This window comes from Cetorhinus maximus, unplaced genomic scaffold (assembly GCF_964194155.1).
Source record: "Cetorhinus maximus unplaced genomic scaffold, sCetMax3.hap1.1 HAP1_SCAFFOLD_768, whole genome shotgun sequence".
NCBI lineage: Eukaryota > Metazoa > Chordata > Chondrichthyes > Lamniformes > Cetorhinidae > Cetorhinus > Cetorhinus maximus.
Window position 1 is genome coordinate 61,267 of NW_027596710.1, and position 21,013 is coordinate 82,279.

The 21,013-nt window shown below is 47.8% G+C and overlaps 1 protein-coding gene and 1 non-coding gene across 2 annotated transcripts in view; both read right to left on the minus strand.

Annotated features, from left to right (window-relative positions):
• LOC144674719 (EVI5-like protein) overlaps positions 1 to 21,013 on the minus strand; it is an 82,908-nt gene that overhangs the window by 13,723 nt on the left and 48,172 nt on the right. The window lies entirely within an intron of this gene.
• On the minus strand, positions 14,051 to 14,133 carry trnal-uaa (transfer RNA leucine (anticodon UAA)). The gene has a single exon. It is a non-coding gene; the product is annotated as a tRNA-Leu (tRNA).

The following is a 21,013-nucleotide window of genomic DNA, read 5'->3' on the forward strand; positions in this document are numbered from 1 at the left end:
TGGATCGGAATCTGAGAACAATGGATCGGAGTTTAACCGATGGGCTTGGCTGGCTTTCTAATAATTCTGATTGGATGACATTATCATGGCGAGTTTATGGGCTACTTCTGGTTATTCAAGCAGGTTACTACCCCATCCTCGCTATTGTTGGTGTCCCTGGTAAGTCTCTGTTTCCAGCTATTAATTCAGTAAACCGTGTTTAGCTGCTTTAAAGGGATATTGGGGAGAGGGATTGGGGTGGGATGGAAAGCACAAGGTCCATGGTCCCACCATCTGCAGCTTGGACATGATTCCAGACAGCAGGATGAGGCGCAGCTCGGAGTTAAGAAGGGGTCAAGGCAGAAACATAACATCACCCTAAATGCTCGCGCTGACACTGGATGCTCCAGTCTCTGTCACAGCTGGTCCCATGATATGGAGAACCATCGCCTCAGTCAGGCTGAGAGGAGGAATGTTCGCCTGCCCCATCGGTTTTCTCTCTCTCCCTTTGATTATGGAATCACCACTTTAATCACTCCATTATTGTTGGCTGCCTGGCCATCAAGCTCTGGAATTCCCTCCCTTCACCTCTCCACCTCTCAATCTCACCTTGCTCCCCGAAAGCCACTCCATAAAACTTACCACTTTGACCAAGCTTTTAGTCATTCCTCATATCTCCTTATGTGCCTCAGTGTCATATTTTGTTTTATATTGCTCCTGTGAAGTGTCTTGAGGGGGAAAGGAGGAAGTGGAGGATCATGATCAACATTTAGTTTATTAATTTTAGTGTCATTGCTTTTGCCATTTAATCTCTCCTGCCTTCACCACATCATAAAATTCCTTGTTTGTTCTTTCAGGTAGAATCATTGCAATAGATCCCTGGACACAGTGCTTCTGAAAATCTCAATTTCCTGAATCAATCTGATAGCTTTGTTCCCACCCTGAAGAATAATTTTCTTATTTATTCCCCTTCCTCACAGCTAACTCAGTGACGATTGCGATCCTGTCTAAGGGAAAATGTGGTCTCTCTAAATGTGTGACATGCTACCCGGTGGCCATGGCAGCAGCAGATCTACTGGTAATTATCATCGACCTGATATTGAGACATATTCCAATTGTTTATTGGGAACAGTTTCTTTTCCTGAAGTTCATGCCGATATGCAATATCCATGGCATCCTGCTTTATGCAGCCACTGACTGTTCTGTCTGGTTCACCGTCACTTTCACCTTTGATCGCTTCGTGGCCATTTGTGGCCAGAAGCTGAAAAGTAAATATTGCACCAGTAAAATGGCAGCTATGGTTCTGGGAACAGTGACTGTTCTGAGCTGTTTAAAGAATATTATCTGGTATTTTATCTACACAGGTCAGTATTCGCTCTTCAACTCCCCCTTCTTTTGTTACGTAACAGAGTCTGTTCGGTTTTCTACAGTCTGGGTATCAATTGAGTTCCTGCATCAGATTATAACCCCGTTTATCCCATTTGTTGTGATTTTGCTGCTCAATGTTTTCACTGTCAGACACATTTTAGTGAGCAGCAGAGCCCGCAAGAGACTCCGGGCTAACAGCAGTGGGGAGAGTCCCAGAGACCCAGAGATGGAGAGTCGAAGGAAATCCATCATATTACTGTTTGTTATCTCGGCAAATTTTATCCTGTTATGGACGACGTTAATGGTTTTTTCTGTGTGGTACCGGATGTGGTTGTTACGGTAAAGGTCTGTACAGTTTCATTCAGTTGTACGGGAAATAGGCTTCATGCTGCAGCTCCTGAGTTGCTGCACAAACACTTGTATTTATGCCGTGACCCAGACTAAGTTCAGAGAGCAGTTGAAGAATGTGCTGAAATATCCTTTAAATCTAATTGTTCATTTAATTCAATGATGAAAAGAACTGAATCACCGGGATTAAAATTGTACAGTTGAAGGGTCGTTGAGCTGAAATGTTTCACAGTATCACAATATCTTTACAGTGCAGAAGGAGGACATTCGGCCCATGGAGCCTGTACTGGCTATCTGAAAGAGCTTTCCACCTAGTCCCACTCCCCTGCCTTATCCCCGTCACCTTGCACATTCTCTCCTACACTGGGCAGAATTTAATGGGGCCATCGAGAGTGGAAATGTGGTGGGCGGAGTGACTTAATCTGGCAGGAACCGAAATCTCATCTTCCCGATGGCGGAAGGTGGTGACATCGTGGATTTGTCACTGGACTCACATCCCCGCGTCCTAGGGTAATGCTCTGGGAACCCAGGTTCAAATCCCACCATGGCAGATGGTGAAATTTGAATTCAATAAAAATCTGGAATTAAAAGTCTGATGATGACAACAAAACCATTGTCGATTATTGTAAAAACCCATCTGGTTCACTAATGTCCTTCAGGGAAGAAAATCTGCTGTCCTTACCTGATCGCCCTACATGTGACTCCAGACCCACATCAACATGGCTGACTCTTAATGCCTTCTGAAAAGGGCAATTAGGGATGGGCAATAAATGCCGGCCCAGCCTGCGACACCCACATCCCATGAATGAATGAAAAAGAAGAGTTTAATGGGTTGAGTTGGCGACGTTTCAGTGGTGGGTCGGCATTCACAGTGTCCGATGACGGGAACTTCTTTTCCCTACTTGAGCATCCCATGAATACTCATTAAATTACAACTTTTCCACATTAAGTCCGACCATCAAGATTAAGTCAGCGGTGAACGGGAAACTTGTGCCACCTGATTTAGGGCTGGTTAAAGGTGGCATGCACCAGGTGAGCTGGTCCATTTGGACAAGTGGTGAGTGGTTCTCTTTGCTGAACTCTGAGGCAAATAGGAGGGGAACAGGAGAATGTTCACGGACATGGACTGTCAGTAGCAGCAAGAGCGGAGAGGGGGGTATTGCAGGTGGGGTCGGGGTATCAATGGGAGCAACAGAAAGACACTGGGGGTTTGGGCGTTGTGGGTAGGGGTGATGATTTGGGAGGGAAGCAAATGTCTGGCATACTGGGTTGAGACCATCCTGTCTGATGTCATTGCGTCCTGGGTGGCAGTTGTACCCCACAGGGAAGATCCACACTCAGAGAGGGCAGGTGCAGCTTGAGGGAGGGCAGGTGCAGCTTGAGGGAGGGCAGGTTAATGGTGTCTGAGGGTGGGTCGAGGGCTGCGCACTGCACAATGTGGCATTGCAGGGAGGAGAGGAATTGCCAGGTGAAGACATGAGGAGCTGCTCTATGACTCAGGTGAGGATGATGGTGAGTATTCTGAGGAAGAGGCCAGGAATGTTGCAGCACCTTTCCAAGATGTGAGGGTCATGGAGGGATGTGCCAGGAATGTCAGAGACAAATTGAGTTTGACTTGTGCAGGAATGAGGCACCGAACTGAGCCACACCCCATCACCTGTAAACCATTGCCACCTCAGAATAGTCACCCATCTCTGCCAGCCTCAACCCTCCCTCCACCCGGAGCAACTCCCGCTGTTCCCGGACGGCCTGGAGGAGAACCTGCAGGGAGGCATCATTAAACCATGGAGCCACTCTTTGTCTCACCTCAGACATATGATTGAGCAGGTATGGGAGTGAAGGGGTCCCAGGAGGTGATTTGACTGTGGGGGAGGGGAATGAGGGGGTCCCAGGAGCTGACTGGGCTGTGGGGGAGGGGAGTGAGGGGGTTTCCAAGGGGATTAAATGAAACTATGAGGGTTTGAATGGTGGGGGGTGGGGGGGAGAGTGTGACAGCCCCAAACGGGGGGTGAATTCTTCGCTTGAAGAAATAAAATTCCTTTTCTGAAATTTGTGCCCCCAGTTGAGCTGCTCCCGGCTGTGGAGCGGGCATGTTTGTCCCGGGGTCTTTTATAACCTGCCCCATCCTGCAAATTAATCACCTGACAGTGTTCGGGCATTTCCTGCCCACCCCCACCGCCCGATCAGACGTGCCCCCCGTGTGATCACACCTGCCCCACGTGCCCACCGTGTGATCACACCTGCCCCACGTGCCCACCGTGTGATCACACCTGCCCCACGTGCCCACCGTGTGATCACACCTGCCCCACGTGCCCACCGCTGGCTCTTTACATTTTAATTGGTCTGGTGTCCACGCCGGCTCTCGACACGCAAACGGAATTGGCCTCACTCCCACTCCCACCAACGGGACCCAGGCTTCGCGTATTAAATTCCGCCCAGTGTGTCTGACCGTCCGAGATGTGGAAAAGTTTTCCGTTTAGGACAAATGCAGCGAATCAAATATCCATCCCACCCCGAGAGAGGGAAAAACCAGAGAAAAGGACAGAAGGAGATCGAGACTCAGTTAAATAGAGAAAATGGAAATATTTCCCACCCTTAATGTCTCTCTATTCCAGTCCAATCTTCAGCGCTGGGGAAATACTTTCCGAGTAAATCAGGCAGCTCGAGAATCGAACCCAAATGGTGACACAAAGGAAAGGAGAAAAGTCCGGAATGAGCTCGGGGCCTTTCGATTTTCAGTCTAACCCCCTCCCAACTGAGCTCTGTAAGGGGCTATTCAACCAAGGGGTTTGGAAGTGGGTGAAGGGGCAGAGAGACGGTGGGAGTGAGAGGGACAGTGAGTTCGCCGTGGTCAATAGAAGGTCAGGAATGAAGGTCAGAGGAACAGAACAGGCTGGAAACATAGAAAAAGTGAGGAGCCGAGGCTGTGAGAAAGAGAGAGTAAAGGACAGGCTTGTTCAGTTGGTTGGGGTGTGGTGTTTATAATAACCGGGATCTGGGTTTGATCCTCTCCCAGCTCAGAGGGAATTGGACCAACATTCTGTCCGTACAATTATAGAATGATGCAAGGAAGCAGGAGGCCATTTGACATCTCACAGGCAATCTCCAACTTGGAATTCCTCAGCAGAGAGTTGAAGAAATGTTTGATCAAAATGAAATTCAACAACAGGATCAGACAGTCTCCCCTTGTTACCTCACAATAGCACCTCGCTGTTAAAGACTGAACTTTATTTCAGTTCATCTGTACTTGATGTACAATGCGGATCAGTGGGATTCCTGACCCATCCCTCCCTTCACAATCCATTAGTGTTGAGAAAGCAATTGGGGAATGTTATACACATGTTGTGTTCTATCAGTTTTTATAAACACTTGAATGTATTTCATGCCATGCCCAACACTGTGGGGTTTCCCCTGGTGTGTGAATGAAACTCAGTCAAGCATTGATAATGGCCACAGCTGTCCAAACAATTGACTGTTCTCTGGGAAGTAAGGGGGCAGGTGGTTAAATTTTTCTCAGGGGTAGTTTTTCTTTCATGTGTGTAAACCAATGTTTTCTTTTATCAGCCAGAGCCATTAAAATCACAGTAGAAAAGATGACAGCGTAGGCTGACAGGACATTTTGTAACACGTTTCACTGGATTATGGTACTTTCTCCTCTGGAAAAACACCATGATGCATGTGAACAAATTCACAAGGCTGGTCAATGTTAGGCTCAACTTACCTTTAAAAGACAGATCCTTATGATGAATCACTACATCCAAAATACATCGAAATTACAATGCAGCATCTAATAGGGATATTTAAAAGTGTGAAAAGACTTTATACTTCCCTTTCAGAATGTTCCAGACTCCTCAGCAGGCTTTCCATTTTCTTCACGAACTCACAAACCTGATGTGTTTTTAATGTGTTTCCAAAACCCCCGCCCCCCCCTGAATGGAAATGGTGTGTGGGCGGAAATCAGATTTCACCCCCATTTTAAATGGGGAAACTGACCTCAGCCGGGGTGGGGGGGGGGGTGTAGGGGTATTTTTCACACTCGGCGTTCCTGACCCACAAAAAAACCTGAGGAAAATGACATGGGCTCGGTGTGGAAGAATAAAATACATCTACAGGACAACTAAGGGTTAAACAGTTAAAACCATAGTGGAATACTACAGCACAGTTCCCTCTCTCGTTAGCACCATAGTGCAACACTACAGCACAGTTCCCTCTCTCGTTAGCACCATAGTGGAATACTACAGCACAGTTCCCTCTTTTGTTCTAGCAGGCACACCTGCAACTGCCAGCTAATTGAGCAGGAAAGGAGAAAAGGAGTATCTTAAACAAGCTTCCTAGAATCCTTGAGACAAGGCTAGGATGTCTGCCCCAAACACAAAGAGACAGGATCCAGCAATGATCATCTGTTCTCTAGAGTGTACACCCCCTAGCACTAAAGATAAGGTCAAGCATGGTTATCTATTCTCTGTCTCACTTTTTTATTACCAGATGGGCTTCCCCAATATCCTGTATAGTCATAAATTAGAATAGACTAATTGTGTGTTGCATGCCAAAGACAATGATTCTCAATGTAATTAATTATTGAAGGTTAGACAGTCTTATCACCTTCAAGCTCTTTGATATGTACAACTTTTACTATAAATATGTGTGTACTGTGATGCTTCCTCAGAGTGCCGGCTAGCTCCGTTGTATGCTGCTGGGCTCTCCATGATATCATGATTCAATAAAGACTTCCAAGACAAACCTCCTGGGTCTGAGTGCTCGCTCCGTTTTCCGCGACACTCGGGAATACAGAGGAAAATCGGATTTCCTCTGAAAATAAGCGGTGTGGCCATTCACACACTGAAACATGTTTCCGAACCCAGAGAGAAATTCAGCCCAGATAGAGAAATAGAGAGAGAGAGATGGAGCTAAAGAGGGACAGAGACAGATTGAGAGAGACAGAGAGAGAGAGAGAGAGAGAGACATGGGGGCAAAGAGGGACAGAGACAGAAAGAGAGAGAGAGAGACATGGAGGGAAATGAGGGATAGAGACAGATTTAGAGGGAGAGAGACAGACATGGAGGCAAAGAGGGATAGAGAGAGAGGTTGTCAGGGACAGACAGATTTAGTGCTCTGTAGACAGATTCAAAGTAAAAGACAGAGAGAGAAAAGGATTTTGAGAAAGGAAGTGTGACAGTGGGTGTGAGACAGAGAGAGACAAAGAGAGAGAAAAACAGAAAGAGACAGAAACAGATCGAGGGAGCAAAAGGGAGACAGAGAGATGTGTGTCAGTAAATTGTTGAATTAATGATGTTGCCTTCTTCCTTCCCTTCCCAAACTCCGACTGACTGTCTGTTCCCTATAAATATCCGGAGTCTATATCGGACACGACCTCATGGATGACCTTTGGCCTCTCTGTGGGGGGTTGGGATTTTGAGTTGCAGAGTTTACCAAAGTGTCCGTGTCTGTTCCAGGGGGAGCTTTGGACCCGACTGGCAGGACACTGATCTCTCCTGTGAGGGGTTCACACCGCAGCGCTGGCAAGGACACTCTGCTGGGCAGCTCAGGAATTGCTTTCCTTCTTTTTTGGAAAAATATATTTCATTCATAAAATATCTGGAAGAACATTACAAAACATTTCTAAATTGTCCTCACAAAAAGTACAATTAAATTCAACTTTTACACGTGGATCACGAGTTGCTTCAATACGATCAATGAATATTACAACCATTTCAATCTGGTCATTACAGACAATCAGACAATGGGATTGGAATTATCAACATCCAAATGACTTTGACAGTCTGCTCGGGGAACCATCCCACAGGATCCACCCTCTCCTTTTCCCTCAGGGCCTCTAAGACGTTACGTGCCGACCACTGCCTGGTGGATTGTGGTCAAAGCTGTTTCTCTGCATAAATTTTTCCACGAGGGACAGGTGGTACGGCACGGTCCAACTACTTGGAGCGTTCCCCGCGGCAGCGTGGCCAGACCCATCCTTCGCAACACCGGGGACAGGTAGAACCTCAGCACGTAGTGACACTCGGTGTTTGCGTACTGAGGGTCTACGCACAGCTTGATGCAGCCGCACACAAAGGTGGCCATCAGTATGAGGGCGATGTTGGGCACGTTTTTTCCTCATTTCTCTAGAGGCTGGTACATCGTGTCCCTGCAGACACGATCCATTTTCGACCTCCAGATAAAGCTAAAGATGGCTCAAGTGATCGCCACCACGCAGGAGTGTGGAATGGGCCAGACCTGTGCCACGTACAGCAACAGCGAGAGTGCCTCACACCTGATGACCAGGTTCTTACCCGCAATGGAGAGTTTTCTTTCCACCATAGACGCTCGCTCCTTCCAGTTTCTAACACATGACCCGGTCCCTCCGAACCATATCTCCAGCACCTTCAGGCCGTCAGCCCTGACGGTGAAGGGGACAAAGGATCGGTCAGCCCAGTTCCCGAAGAACACAGCTCGCTCTTCCCACGATTTACCTTGACTCCCGAGGCCAGTTCGAACTGGTCGCAGATGTGGATCAGTCTGTGCACCGACAGCGGATCTGAGCAGAAGACGGCGACATTGTCCATGTACAGGGAGGCTTTGACCTGAGTGCCTCCACTGCCTGGGATTATCACTCCTCTTATGCCCGGATCCTTCCTGATGGACTCAGCAAAGGATTCTATGCAACACACGAAAAGAACAGGCAAGAGAGGACAGCCCTGCCTGACTCCAGATTTAATAGGAAAGCTATCTGAGTCCCACCCATTGAATGAGACTGCACTACTGTTGTTAGTGTAGAGCAGTTGGATCCAATTGCGAATTCCATCACTTCAGGGAGTTTTACTCTTCTCGAAGGACTAAAGGGCCTTAGACAGTTCGTCAGGAGTTAGCGGTTTGTCCAGGCTCTCCCGCGTACTGTCGTCTAAGACCTCCGTGATAGAGGACAGGAAGGACTGGGAGGCCATGCTGTCTGTGGGCTTCACGTCATACAATCCGGCATAAAAGGATTTGCTGATCCTCAAAATGTCCAACTGCGATGACTTTACTGAGCCGTCTTCTTCCTTCAGGCTGCTGATCACAGAGCTCTCTCTGTGTACCTTTTGGAAAAAGAAACCTGAGCACGTCTCATCCTGCTCCACGGAGCGGACTCTGGAACGGAAGATGATCTTGGAGGCCTCCGAGGCAAAGAGCGAGGCTTGCTGGCTCTTCACCTCTTGGAGTTCCTCCTTGACATCGACCCCCATCGACTGCAGCCGGAGCAGATTCTGCATCTTTTTCTGGAGTCGGGACATTTCCCGCTGTTCTTTTCAAGCTTTCTGGGTGCCTTTGAGGATGAAAAACCTCTTGATGTTTCCCTTGATCGCTTCCCACCAGTGTGTCAGGGACTCAAAGAGGGGTTTCACGGTTCTCCAACTTTGTAATCCCTCTTGAGCTCCTCAATGTTCTCTGGGGTCAGCAGTTGCACATTTAGCTTCCATGCCCCCCTGCCCACCCTCTGGTCTTCCTCTAAGTGATAGTCAGCCAGTAGGAGGCAGTGGCTAGAGAAGAACACCGGCTTGAGGTTGGTGGATCTGACGCGAACGCACGGGACACAAACAGGAAGTCTATCCTGGAATGAATGGACCCGTCTGGCTGCGACCAGGCGTATCTACGCTGCGATCCGTCTGCAGGGTTGCTGAAGACGTCGTGCAGCTTGGCATCCTTTACTGTTTCCATCAGGGATCTGGACGTAGCGTCCAATCTGCTGTCGGCCCTGCCGGATCGTCCAGCCGCATCGATGATGCAGTTGAAGTCGCCGCCCAGAATGACCGGCCTGGAGGTCACCAGCAGCAGTGGGAGCTGATGAAAAACCTCCAGCCACTCGGCCTTTTGTGCCGGGGCGTACACGTTAATTAACCGGAGTGGAGCATTCTTGTACATTACATCTGCTACGAGGAGGCGCCCGCCCACCACCTCCTTAACCTCGGAGACGGTGAAGTTGCCTCCCTGCAGCAGAATACCCAGGCCGGAGGAATGAGAGTCGTTTCCTCCTGACCAGATTGATGGCCCATGGGACCACCATCGTGACCATTGCCTGTAGGAGCTGAGGTGCGGTATCGCACACTCCTGCAGAAACAACAGGTCAGCTTTGACCTTGGCAAGGTAGTCCAAGGTCGCAACACATCGCGTAGTAGATTTAATGCTATGCACATTTATGCATACAATCTTTACACTCATTTTAAAGCATTTAGTCTCTTACCAAACCTGTTGCCTCTGAGAATCCCAGACCTTTGGTCTGCTCCTGCATACCCATAGTGTTCACAAATTGCCTCACTTTGGATGGGCTGAGGAAACTGTCCTGAACCTCCCCATTGGAGATGTTCTGCTCAGGTGGCATCTGGGTGTTCTTGCAAGGGACGAGATTTGAATTGTGTCTGTTGCAGAAGTCTCACCAATCCTCTCCCCCTCTGGGGTGTTGCTGCTCCTGGCTTCCCGGAGCTGGGGTGCGCTGGCCTCTTCGGGTTGTGGGCAAAGTTGGGATGCGCTGGTCTCCTCAATGTCTCCAGTGTTCTGGAGCTCGGGTGTCTCGGCTTCCAAATCCCTCGAGCTTTGCCGCTTCTTCTGTAGGTGCCGCCCTTGCCTTTCTTTATCCAAAGAGCAGCTGCCCTTGTCATCTGCGTCGGTTGGGAGATGCCTCTTCCCACTTGTCTGGGAAGTGGCTTGGTCCCTTCTTAGCCCCTGCTTCCTTTTGGCTCTCTTCACCAGCTGCCCTCCCCCTGCTGATTTTCCGCTGCTTCCTCCTCCATTGATTCGCTCTCCTGAGGAGAGGGAGGTTCAGGGGTCAGTGCTGTTGATTGGCTGTCTGCTGCCTCAATCTTTTCCTCCACCTTGTCTCTCTCTGTGTCCTCCTTTTTTCTATTGTTCTCATTGGAGGCCTTGGTGTTTGGAGTGTTGCAAGTGTCCTTGGTAGTAGTGACACGAACCATTTCCTCTGCTTCCCCCTCGTTGGCTTTGGCTGCCTGTGCATAAGTGAGGCAGCGTTTGGGGCAGGTCCTGTAGAGGTGACCTGCCTCGTCACACAGGTTGCAGCACTTAGTCTGTTTGCAGTCCTTTGTCTGGTGCCCTTCCTGTTTGCAGTTCTTACAGACGGCGGCGCTGCAGTTGGCCGCCACATGACCAGACTTGCCGCATGAGCGACAAAGTTTGGGCTTCCCAGCGTAGACAAGGTCGCCACGGCTTCCCCCGATAGCGAAGCTGGAAGGAGGGTGGAAGATGGCTCCCTGACCATCGGTCCTGGGGGTGACCTTAACCTGGCGTTTGCTGGTCCAAATCCCAAAGGCGTCTCTAACCTCGGTGCAGGTCCCAACCTTGTCGACGTACCTGGCGAGGAAGGTGAACACGTCAGCGACAGCGACGTGGGGGTTGGAGAGATGCACCGTGACCACACGGTCCCGTTGCAACGGCAGAGCAAAGAGCGGCTCCACCGTCAGGATCTTCATCTCCGGCTGGTCTCTCTTCTCCTCAAACACCTTCAGGAACTTGACGCAGGCAGCAACATTCCTGAAGGTCACGTCGAAATATCCAGCCATGGGGAAGTCCTGCAGGGAGTAGATCTCCTCCGTTTCAAATCCACACGACTCCAAAAGGATTTGCTCAAAGAAGAAGGCCTGATCCATGGGTGCACCTCCTTCGCTGTCTGTCACCGCCACCCTAACGCTGTTACCTACCCCCTGGTTTGGGGCGTGACTGGTAGTAGCCATCACCTCTTTAAGTTCCCAATGTTCGGCACTGAATCCCCTTCAAAGGAGAAAAAACAGCCACAGAGGAGCCTCCAACACCAAAGAGCAAAAAGGCCAGAGCCTTTGCTGAAACCACCTTGTAAAAGAAATGATACCCACAAAAACAACCCTTACACACATGCAGAAGCAACCGTGATCATGGTCTCTCCCCTGCCAGGTAAGTATGGGATTGCTTACCCTGATTTGGATTGTCCCGGTGCCTTTGTGACTTTGATAAGCTGGACTGAGGGTTGTTTCTGCCCCATGTTGTATTCTCTCCCCTTAGGGTTGTCCTGTGTTTCTCGTGTGGCTCAGACAGTCTAACTATCCAGATTGCCTTGTCCAGGGTTAGATCATCTTTAGTTTGTTGGAGGTCAGAGTGGATCATCTGCAACACCCACCACGATTCTGTCTCTGATGAGTTCAGACTCCCAATCTCCATATTCACACCCGTCTGCCATCCTGTCGAGATCATTGATGGAATAATCGACAGGCTCCGCAGGCTGTCCCACTCTCTTGTTGAATTTAGCTCTCTGCAATTTTTTTTGGATTGCAAGTGGAAATAAACATAAAGGGATTTTAAAACCTCATCAAATTTGGCAAATAACTCATTAATATTCTGTCTGAAGATGATGTCATCTACAATTGGCCCTGTAGACTAAAGAAGTGTGTTACTTGCTCTTCCTCTGACTTTTTATTTAAACCAGAAGCGATGCTGCAGCTTAAAAAAGATTTCTCCAAATACCCTCATTCTGTGACTGGCCTGGGCCTTGGGTTAGTCCAAGTGGAGTTGGAAGTGTTGAATTGTGATCCATGTTAAAGATGTTTAAAGTGTGGGTATAGCTTTAAGAGCTTACAGGCTTCCAAGATGGCATCACCGTTCACTGTCATACAAAGGGTTGCCCACGCTTGCCGGGTTTGGTGGGCTATGCAACATGGTGGCAGCGTGCTTCTCAAAGGAAAATTTTTAACAATGGCTGCGTGGGTCAGCTGTTTGCGGACTTATTTTGTTCAGTGATTTACTGTTACGCGTCGTGAGGTGTTCAAATTCAATGCAGGCTTGCTGCTTTCCGAATCGGACAGTCGCCGCGTTCCCGAGAGGCTGAGTAATTTAATTTGCGCGGGCAAAACCAGTGGGCGGAAATCAGCGGGCACACGGGGGAGTCAGAGCAGCGCCCGCCAAAAATTAAAGGGCCAATTGACCCCGATTTTACGTTATCCGTGCAATTTTTCACTCATCGCAAGGGCAAAACCAGTGGGCGGAAATCACATTTTTATCATTTCCTCATCCACGGGCAGGATAAAAGGCCCCTGGAGCAGCAGCACTTTCTCTGTCATTGCCAGTCCTTTGCTGTGTGAGTCCAGAGTTTCCCCAGAGTTTCTTGGCATCTCGTTTGATTGTCAAGCCCACATTTCAGCATCGCAGGTCCTCATCTTCCCTGGAAGGTCCCCCTGAGTATTGCAGCACAGTTGCTCCTTCATTTTAAAGGCACTGCTCCTCTGCATCCCATCTAATGGGGACAGTGTATTCCACCGGTGGAACCACCCCTGAAGGGGAAGAGAGGGGCAGGAGGGAGCGGAGGCCAGGTGGGCATGGGCTCAGTTGGTGTAGGGCCAGCAGGGAGGCCAAGGTAGGAGGGCACGATGAAGACATCACTGCCCAGTGGCTAGAGTCTTCAGGCAGCGACCCAACTGCATCCTGGCAGCCTTCAGGGAGCTGCCTCTTCCGTTTTCGAATAGTCCGCCGGGTCCCCATTGGACCTGGTGCCTGATGAGTTCCCGCCCTCACACACAGAAAAAGCATCCGGCGATCCCGTTTTACACTGCGAGGGCCTTAATTGGCCACCAAGCGTAAGAGTGGGTTTTATATCCGGGAGCTGGATTTACATCCGCTTCGGCTATGCTGACTTCAGGCGCATCCTGAGAGTAAAATTCAGGTCTTAGTCTTTCCGCGTTTTAGTTAAGTTGAGGGTTTTTGATCCTGAGCTGCCACCTTGTTGGGATGGTGTTGGTCACACAATCTGTCTGTTCAAGAAATCTTCATAATCTTCTGAATATTAACAGCAAGTCTTTATTAACTACTTGTAATGATACACATATACGCAGTAAAGGGTACAGGCAAGGAGCTAACTCCATGTCCAGGTCTTAATACATCTCTTTTCAACACCACACTGACCCTAGGTCTGGGTCATGTGCCTTCCTACATCATTGTGTGGGTGGTACTGGGCTCAGTCCCACTTTAACCCTGTATGTGCCAAACCCTTCTACTACAGGAAGGAGTGATTAAACAACAGAATGGATGATGGTGTGAAGGGATTACCCATTTCAAACAGAGATGAGGGGGAATTTCTTCTCTCAGAGGATTGTGAATCTTTGGAATTCTCTACCCCAGAGAGCAGTGGAGACTGGCTCATTGAATATACTCGAGGCTGAGTTAGACTGAATCTCAAATGACAAGAGCATTAAGGGTTGTTGGGAACAGGATAGTAAGTGGAGTTGAGACCAGGATCTGATGAGTTATGATCTAATTGAATGACAGAGAAGCCTCGAGGGACTGGGTGCTCCTATTTCTTCTGTTAAATTGAGCAGCAAGATGACAAGTAACACCTGAAAAACACAACTACCAGGAGTGGGGTTCGAACCCACGCAGACACATGTCCATTGGATCTTAAGTCCAACGCCTTAACCACTCGGCCATCCTGGTATATGGGGAACATTGAATCAAATGAAATTGAATGTGATTAGGATGCCATCTGACTTTGTACAATTTCTCATTCTGACTGCTCGTCCTTCCGAAGCTAATGAATTGGAACAGACTGTGAACTGGAAAACAATCTATAAACACTGCAGTGTATTTAACTCCTTGTCCAACACTGTGAGACAGCTTTCAGTGTTTATAAAGAGTATAATTTATTGAGTGGTCTCTTGGATCAAACAGGGTAACAGAAGGGGGTTTGTGTACAGAGGATTTGGGGGTGAGCTCTGATTCCGAACCCTTTCTGGATTGTAAGGAATAAAGAATGAATGAGAGCGAGAGATGCAATGTGGGAGAAGGGATGATGGAAGAATTTGTCCATGAACCTGATTAAAAGTTGCTCAAGCATAAGATAATATTAAGATATCATGAGCGGAACATTAACATAATCTGAGCTCCAAGATCTGGTTGGGTCCCATTCCCCTGAAGTGAGGAACAAGCCGGTGGGGAAATTCCCCCGGAATTCTATTCCCTGTAAGAAGATTAGCTCACGGTGAGGTGGAAATAACTCCATTGGGACTGTGTCAGATTGAAGAACCATTGTTCACTCCCTGGTTTTGAGCGTTTTAATTTGGTTTCATCTCCATTTAAATTAGAGAGAATCCAAGGAGAGACTTTCCACTCCTGACCCCGTGTCTCTCAGACTAATGGGAGTGAAACCACATCTGACACCGAGCCTGAACAGGGAGGCCTGCTCTCCCCGTGTTTAAAGGGAATGAATCTGACCTTAACCTTGTCTTAATGTAACGTTGACTGTCTGGAAATGTCTGGTTGAGAATGTTTTCCTCTTATATTAATGGAGCGGATGAGCAGAAATGAGAGGCTGTTCAACCGAGAGGTTTGGAAGTGGGTGAAGGGGCGGAGAAACGGTGGGAGTGAGAGGGACAGTGAGTCGGCTGTGGTCAATAGAACGTCAGGAATGAAGGTCAGAGGAACAGAACAGGCTGGAAAGACAGAAAAAGTGAGGAGCAGAGGCTGTGAGAAAGAGTGAGTAAAGGACAGGCTTGTTCAGTTGGTTGGGGTGTGGTGTTTATAATAGCCGGGATCTGGGTTTGATCCTCTCCCAGCTCAAAGCGAATTGGACCAACATTCTGTCTGTACAATTATAGAATGATGCAAGGAAGCAGGAGGCCATTTGGCCCATCGTGTCTGTGCTGCCTTTTTGGTGAAACTCTACAATCAGTCCTAATTCCTGCTTTTACCCTAAAACCCCGGACATTTTTCTATTCCAGTGTTGATCCAAATCTCTTTTGAAAGTTACTATTGAATCTGCTTCCAGAAGCTGATCAGACAGAACATTCCAGATCACAGGAACTCACTGTGTAAAAAATGTTTCCTCATGTCACCTCTGCTTCTGTTGTCAATCACCTTAAATTTGTGTCCTCTGGTTATCAACCCGTCTGCCGTCAGAAACAGTTTCTCCCTATTGACCCGATCAAAACAGTTCAGGATTTTGAACGCCTCTGTCAAATTGCCTCTTCTCTGCTCCAAGGAGAACAACCCCAGCTTCTCCAGTCTCCCCACAAAACTGAAGTCCCTCACCCCTGGTATCATTCCAGTAAATCTCTTCTGTTCATTTCCTCCCTCTCGTCAATAATTGGGATGAAATGTTTTAGAGGAAAAGCACAAATGAAATAAAGAGTGAGAGAGAATTAAATGTTGATGAAAATGGGCATCAATGTTTGGAAAGAGCAAACGATTGAAGTTGAATTATTGATCAGTGAGGGGAATATATCACACTTTGAGGTTTCAGTGGGTGGATTTACTGATCAAGCTAGGAATTGAGGGGAAGCTGGTTCATGGTCTGTGGAACAAACTCCTCTCCGTGGGGCAGAGCCAACAGCTGTCTCTATCCAATAACAGGCAGGGAAGAGCCAGTGCCTCAGGATTGGCTCGGTCAGTCTGGAGGGTATTAGAGTTTGAATCTTCGGGTTGTGGATTCTTTCTGTAAGTTGGTTGCTTGTTCTGTTCCGTTTTTAGCTTGTTTTCACAGGCGATCTCCAGATCTCAGAATCACAGCGCAGAAGAGGCCCTTTGGCCCATCGAGTCTGCACCGACACGTGAAAAACACCTGACCTACCTACCTAATCCCATTTATCAGCACATGTTATGACATGCCAAGTGTTCGTCCATGTACTTTTTAAAGTATGTGAGGCAACCCGCCTCCAACACCCTCCCAGGCAGTGCATTCCAGACTGTCACCACACTCTGGGTAATACAATTTTTCCTCACATCCCCCCTAAACCTCCTGCCCCTCACCTTGAACTTATGCCCCCTTGTGACTGACATTTCAAAAAGGGGAACAGCTGCTCCCTATCCACCCTGTCCATGCCCCTCATAATCTTATACACCTCGATCAGGTCGCCCCTCAGTCTTCTCTGCTCCAACGAAAACAATACTTGTCTATCCAACCTCTCTTCATAGCTTAACTGTTTCATTCCAGGCACCATCCTGGTGAATCTCCTCAGTACCTCCTCCAGTGCAATCACATCCTTCCTATAATGTGGCGATCAGAACTGCACACAGTACTCCAGCTGTGGCCTCACCAAGGTTCTATACAACTCCAACATGACCTCCCTACTTTTGTAATCTATGCCTCGATTGATAAAGGCAAGTGTCCCATATGCCTTGTTCACTACCCCACTAACATGTCCCTCTGCCTTCAGAGATCTATGGACACACATGCCAAGGCCCCTTTGTTCCTCAGAACTTTCTAGTGTCAGGCCATTCACTGAAAACTTCCTTGTCAAATTACTCCTTCCAAAGTGTATCACCTCACACTTTTCAGAGTTTAATTCCATCTGCTACTTATCTGCCCATTTGACCATCCCGCCTATATCTCCCTGTAGCCCAAGACACTCAACCTCACTGTTAACCAACGGCCAATCTTTGTCATCCACAAACTTACTAATTCTACCCCCCCCCCCGACATAGTCATCTATATCGTTTATATAAATGACAAATAATAGGGTGAGCACAGATCCCTGTGGTATGCCACTGGATACTGGCTTCCAGTCACTGAAGCATTCTCTTGTCATCACCCTCTGCCTCCTACAAATAAGCCAATGTTGAATCCACCTTATCAAATTACCCTGTATCCCATGTGAATTTGCCTTCTTTATAAGCCTCCCATGTGGGACCTTGTCAAAGGCTTTGCTGAAATCCACATAAACTACATCAACGGCACTACCCTCATCTACACACCTGGTCACCTCCTCAAAAAATTCAATCAAATTTGTTAGACATGACCTTCCTCTGACAAAGCCATGCTGACTATCCCTGATCAAACCTTGCCTCACCAAGTGGAGATAGATTCTCTCCTTCAGAACTTTCTCCAATAGCTTGACGTGAGACTCACTGGCATGTAGTTCCCTGGCTTATCTCTACAACCCTTCTTAAATAGCGGAACTACATTAGCTGTTCTCCAGTCCTCTGGCACCATCCCCATGGCCAGAGAGGAATTAAAAATTTGGGTCAGAGACCATACAATCTCCTTCCTTGCCTCCCTCAGCAGTCTGAGACACAAATCATCTGGACCTGGAGATTTGTCCACTTTTAAGCCTACCAACACCTCCAATACCTTGTCACTCCCATATCAATTGGCTTAAGAACCTCGCAGTCTCTCTCCCCGAGTTCAATACCTTCATCCTCATTCTCTTGGGTGAAGACGGATGTGAAGTATTCATTCAACACTCTAGCAATGTCCTCTGGCTCCACCCATAGAATGCGCTCTTGGTCACTTATGGGCCCTACTCATTCCCAGGTTATCCTCTTCCCATTGATATGCTTATAGAATATCTTGGGATTTTCTCCGGATAGTCGGAGTCCGGATGTACCCCAGAAGATGCACCATGGGACATTATCGGAAGTGCCAACGCACTGACTCCACGGGAACTGCCAGGGAAGTTTGAACATCTGATGGGCAATTCACCTGCTCCCTGGGACCCTCCGCAAAAGTCTCCAACTTCAGACAGTTCCCGTGTACTTACCTGAATAGATACCCAGGAAATGTTAGACCGATGAAAACCTAGTCTAACTCCTGGGTAACTGCACAGCTGACTGACCAATCACTCACAATATCCTCCCACCTGACTGCCTCGTGACCCCCAACTACCCCCTGACCCCTGACTCCCCATTGACCTCCCGACACCCCCAACTCGACCTGACTAGCTGCTCCACCCGACTCCCCCAGCGCACCCCATTCCCCCGACTCAACCTGACTAGCCTTTGCCACCAGGACAGAGTTTGATGTTGGGAATGTTCCGGCAATAATAGTTTCCAGAAATAAATTCTCTTTCCTGTCAATTCTGATTTTCACACTCGGTTTTAATTTCATACACTTTTATATTGGAACAATCTTTCAGAAATGTGCTGTGTCCATTTTTTGTGTAACAGCTCTGTCACCCAGTGTGAGAAATAAAACACAAACCGTCCAGTGTGGGGCTCAAACCCACACCCAGCTCCGTCTGTGTGTCCGCTCAGTTCAGTTAGATCGAGCGCAGTGTAATAACACCAAGGTTACAGGGCTTTCACACAAGATAGAGAGGGAGTTAAAAAGGGAGCTGGGGTGGCCATTTCTGTTAGAGAAGCAATTCCATCTGTGAGAAGGATTGAAAGATTAGATGGATCATCAACTGAGGCCAGATTGATTGATTTTAGGATCAAAAAAGAGGCAGTCACACTGCTGGGAATGTACTATAGACCCCCAAACAGTCAGAGGAAGGTAAGAGAGAAAATATGGAGGCAAATCTCTGAGCAGTGCAAAAACAGTAGGGCAGTAATTGTAGGGGTTTTTTAACTACCCCAATATTAACTGGGATAGTTTCAGTGTGAGAGCAATGGAGGGAACAGAATTCTCTTGAAGCATTCAGGAGAACTTTTTTGGCCAGTATGTAGCAAGTCCAAGAAGAGAGGGCACAGTTCTGGACTTAGCTTTAAAAATTGAATCAGGTGGAAGGAGTCACAGTGGGGAGCATTTTTGTAGTAGTGATAATAGTTCAGTTAATTTTAACATCATTGTGGAAAAGGACAGTGATAGAACAGGAGTTAAACTTCTAAATTGGGGCACGGCCAATTTTATAAGCTGAGGAGTGATTTAGCAAAAGTGGATGGAAACAGTTACTTGAAGGTAAATCAGTGTCAGGGCGGTGAGAGGCAACCAACGAGGAGATTCAAGGGGTTCAGAGTAAACATGTTCCCACAAAGAAATGGGTGGGAGAGACAAATCTAGAGCCCTCTGGATATCAAGGAGCTTTCAAGGAAAGATAAGGCAGAAAAGGAAAGCTTATGTCAGACACTGAGAACTGAATATTACAGAAAGCTGAGAGAAGTAGGGAAAGCGGACGGGTGAAATCAAAAAGGAAGTTAGGAAAGTAAAGAGAGGGCATGAAAGAATATTGGCAAGCAAAATCAACACAAAGATGATTGATCAATACATTTAGAGTAAGAGGATAATGAAGGAAAGAGTGGAGCTCATAAAACACCGAAAAGGTAACCTGTGTGTGGAGGCGGAGGATGTGGGTATGGGTCTGAATGAATACTTTGCATCTGTCTTAACAAAAGAGGGGGAGGAGGCAGACATTGTAGTTCAGGAGGAGGAGTGTGAAGTATTGGATGTGATAAACGTAGGGAGAGAGGAAGTATCAAGGGGATTAGCATCGCCAGAAGTGGATAAATCACCAGGGCTGGATGAAATGTACCCCAGGAGGTGTCCGCTCCAGTCAACAAAGATCTGACTACACTAATCCCATTTTCCAGCGCTTGGCACATAGTCCTGGAGGCTATGGCAACACAAGTGAATATCTAAATACTTCTTAAATGTTACGAGAGTTTCTGACTCAACCATCCTTTCAGGCAGTGAGTTCTAGACTCCCACCACTCTCTGGGTGAAAAAATGTTTCCTCAACACCCCTCTCAGCCTTCTACCTCTTCCCTTAAATCGATGTCCCCTGCTTATTGACCCATCTACTAATGGAAAACGTGCCCTCCTATCCACCCTATCTATGCTCCTCATAATCTTATACACCTCTATCAGGTCCCCTCTCAACCTTCATTGCTCCAAGGAAAACAACCCCAGCCTATCCAATCTTTCCTCATGGCTCAGACCCTCCAGCCCAGGCAGCATCCTGGTAAATCTCCTCTGCAACATCTCCAGCGCATTCACATCCTTCCTATAATGTGGTGACCAGAACTGCACACAGTACTCCAGTTGTGGCCTAACCAGCGTTTTATACAGTTCCAGCATAACCTCCCTGCTCTTGTATTCTATGCTTCGGCTAATAAAGGCAAGTGTCCCACATGCCTTCTTAATCACCTTATCTAGCTGCCCTGCTACCTTCAGGGATCTTTGGATATGCTGACCAAGGTCCCTCTGATATTCAGTGCTTTTCAGGGTCCTACCATTCATAGTGTATTCCCTTGCCTTGTTAGCCATCCCCAAGTGCATTACCTCACACTTTTCCGGGTTGAATTCCATTTGCCACTGCTCTGCCCACCTGACCAGTCCATTGATATCCTCCTGCAGTTTACGGCTATCCTCCTCACTATTTACCACTCTACCAATTTTCCTCTTATCTGCAAACTTCTTAATCATACCCCCTACATTTAAATCTAAATCATTTATGTACACCACAAACAGCAAGGGCCCCAGCACCGAGCTCTGCGGAACCCCACTAGAAATAGACTTCCAGTCACAGAAACATCCCTCTACCATCACCCTCTGCTTCCTGCCTCTCAGCCAATTTTGGATCCAACATGCCACTTTGCCTTGGATCCCATGGGCTCTTACTTTCATGCCCAGTCTGCCATGAGGGACTTTATCAAAAGCCTT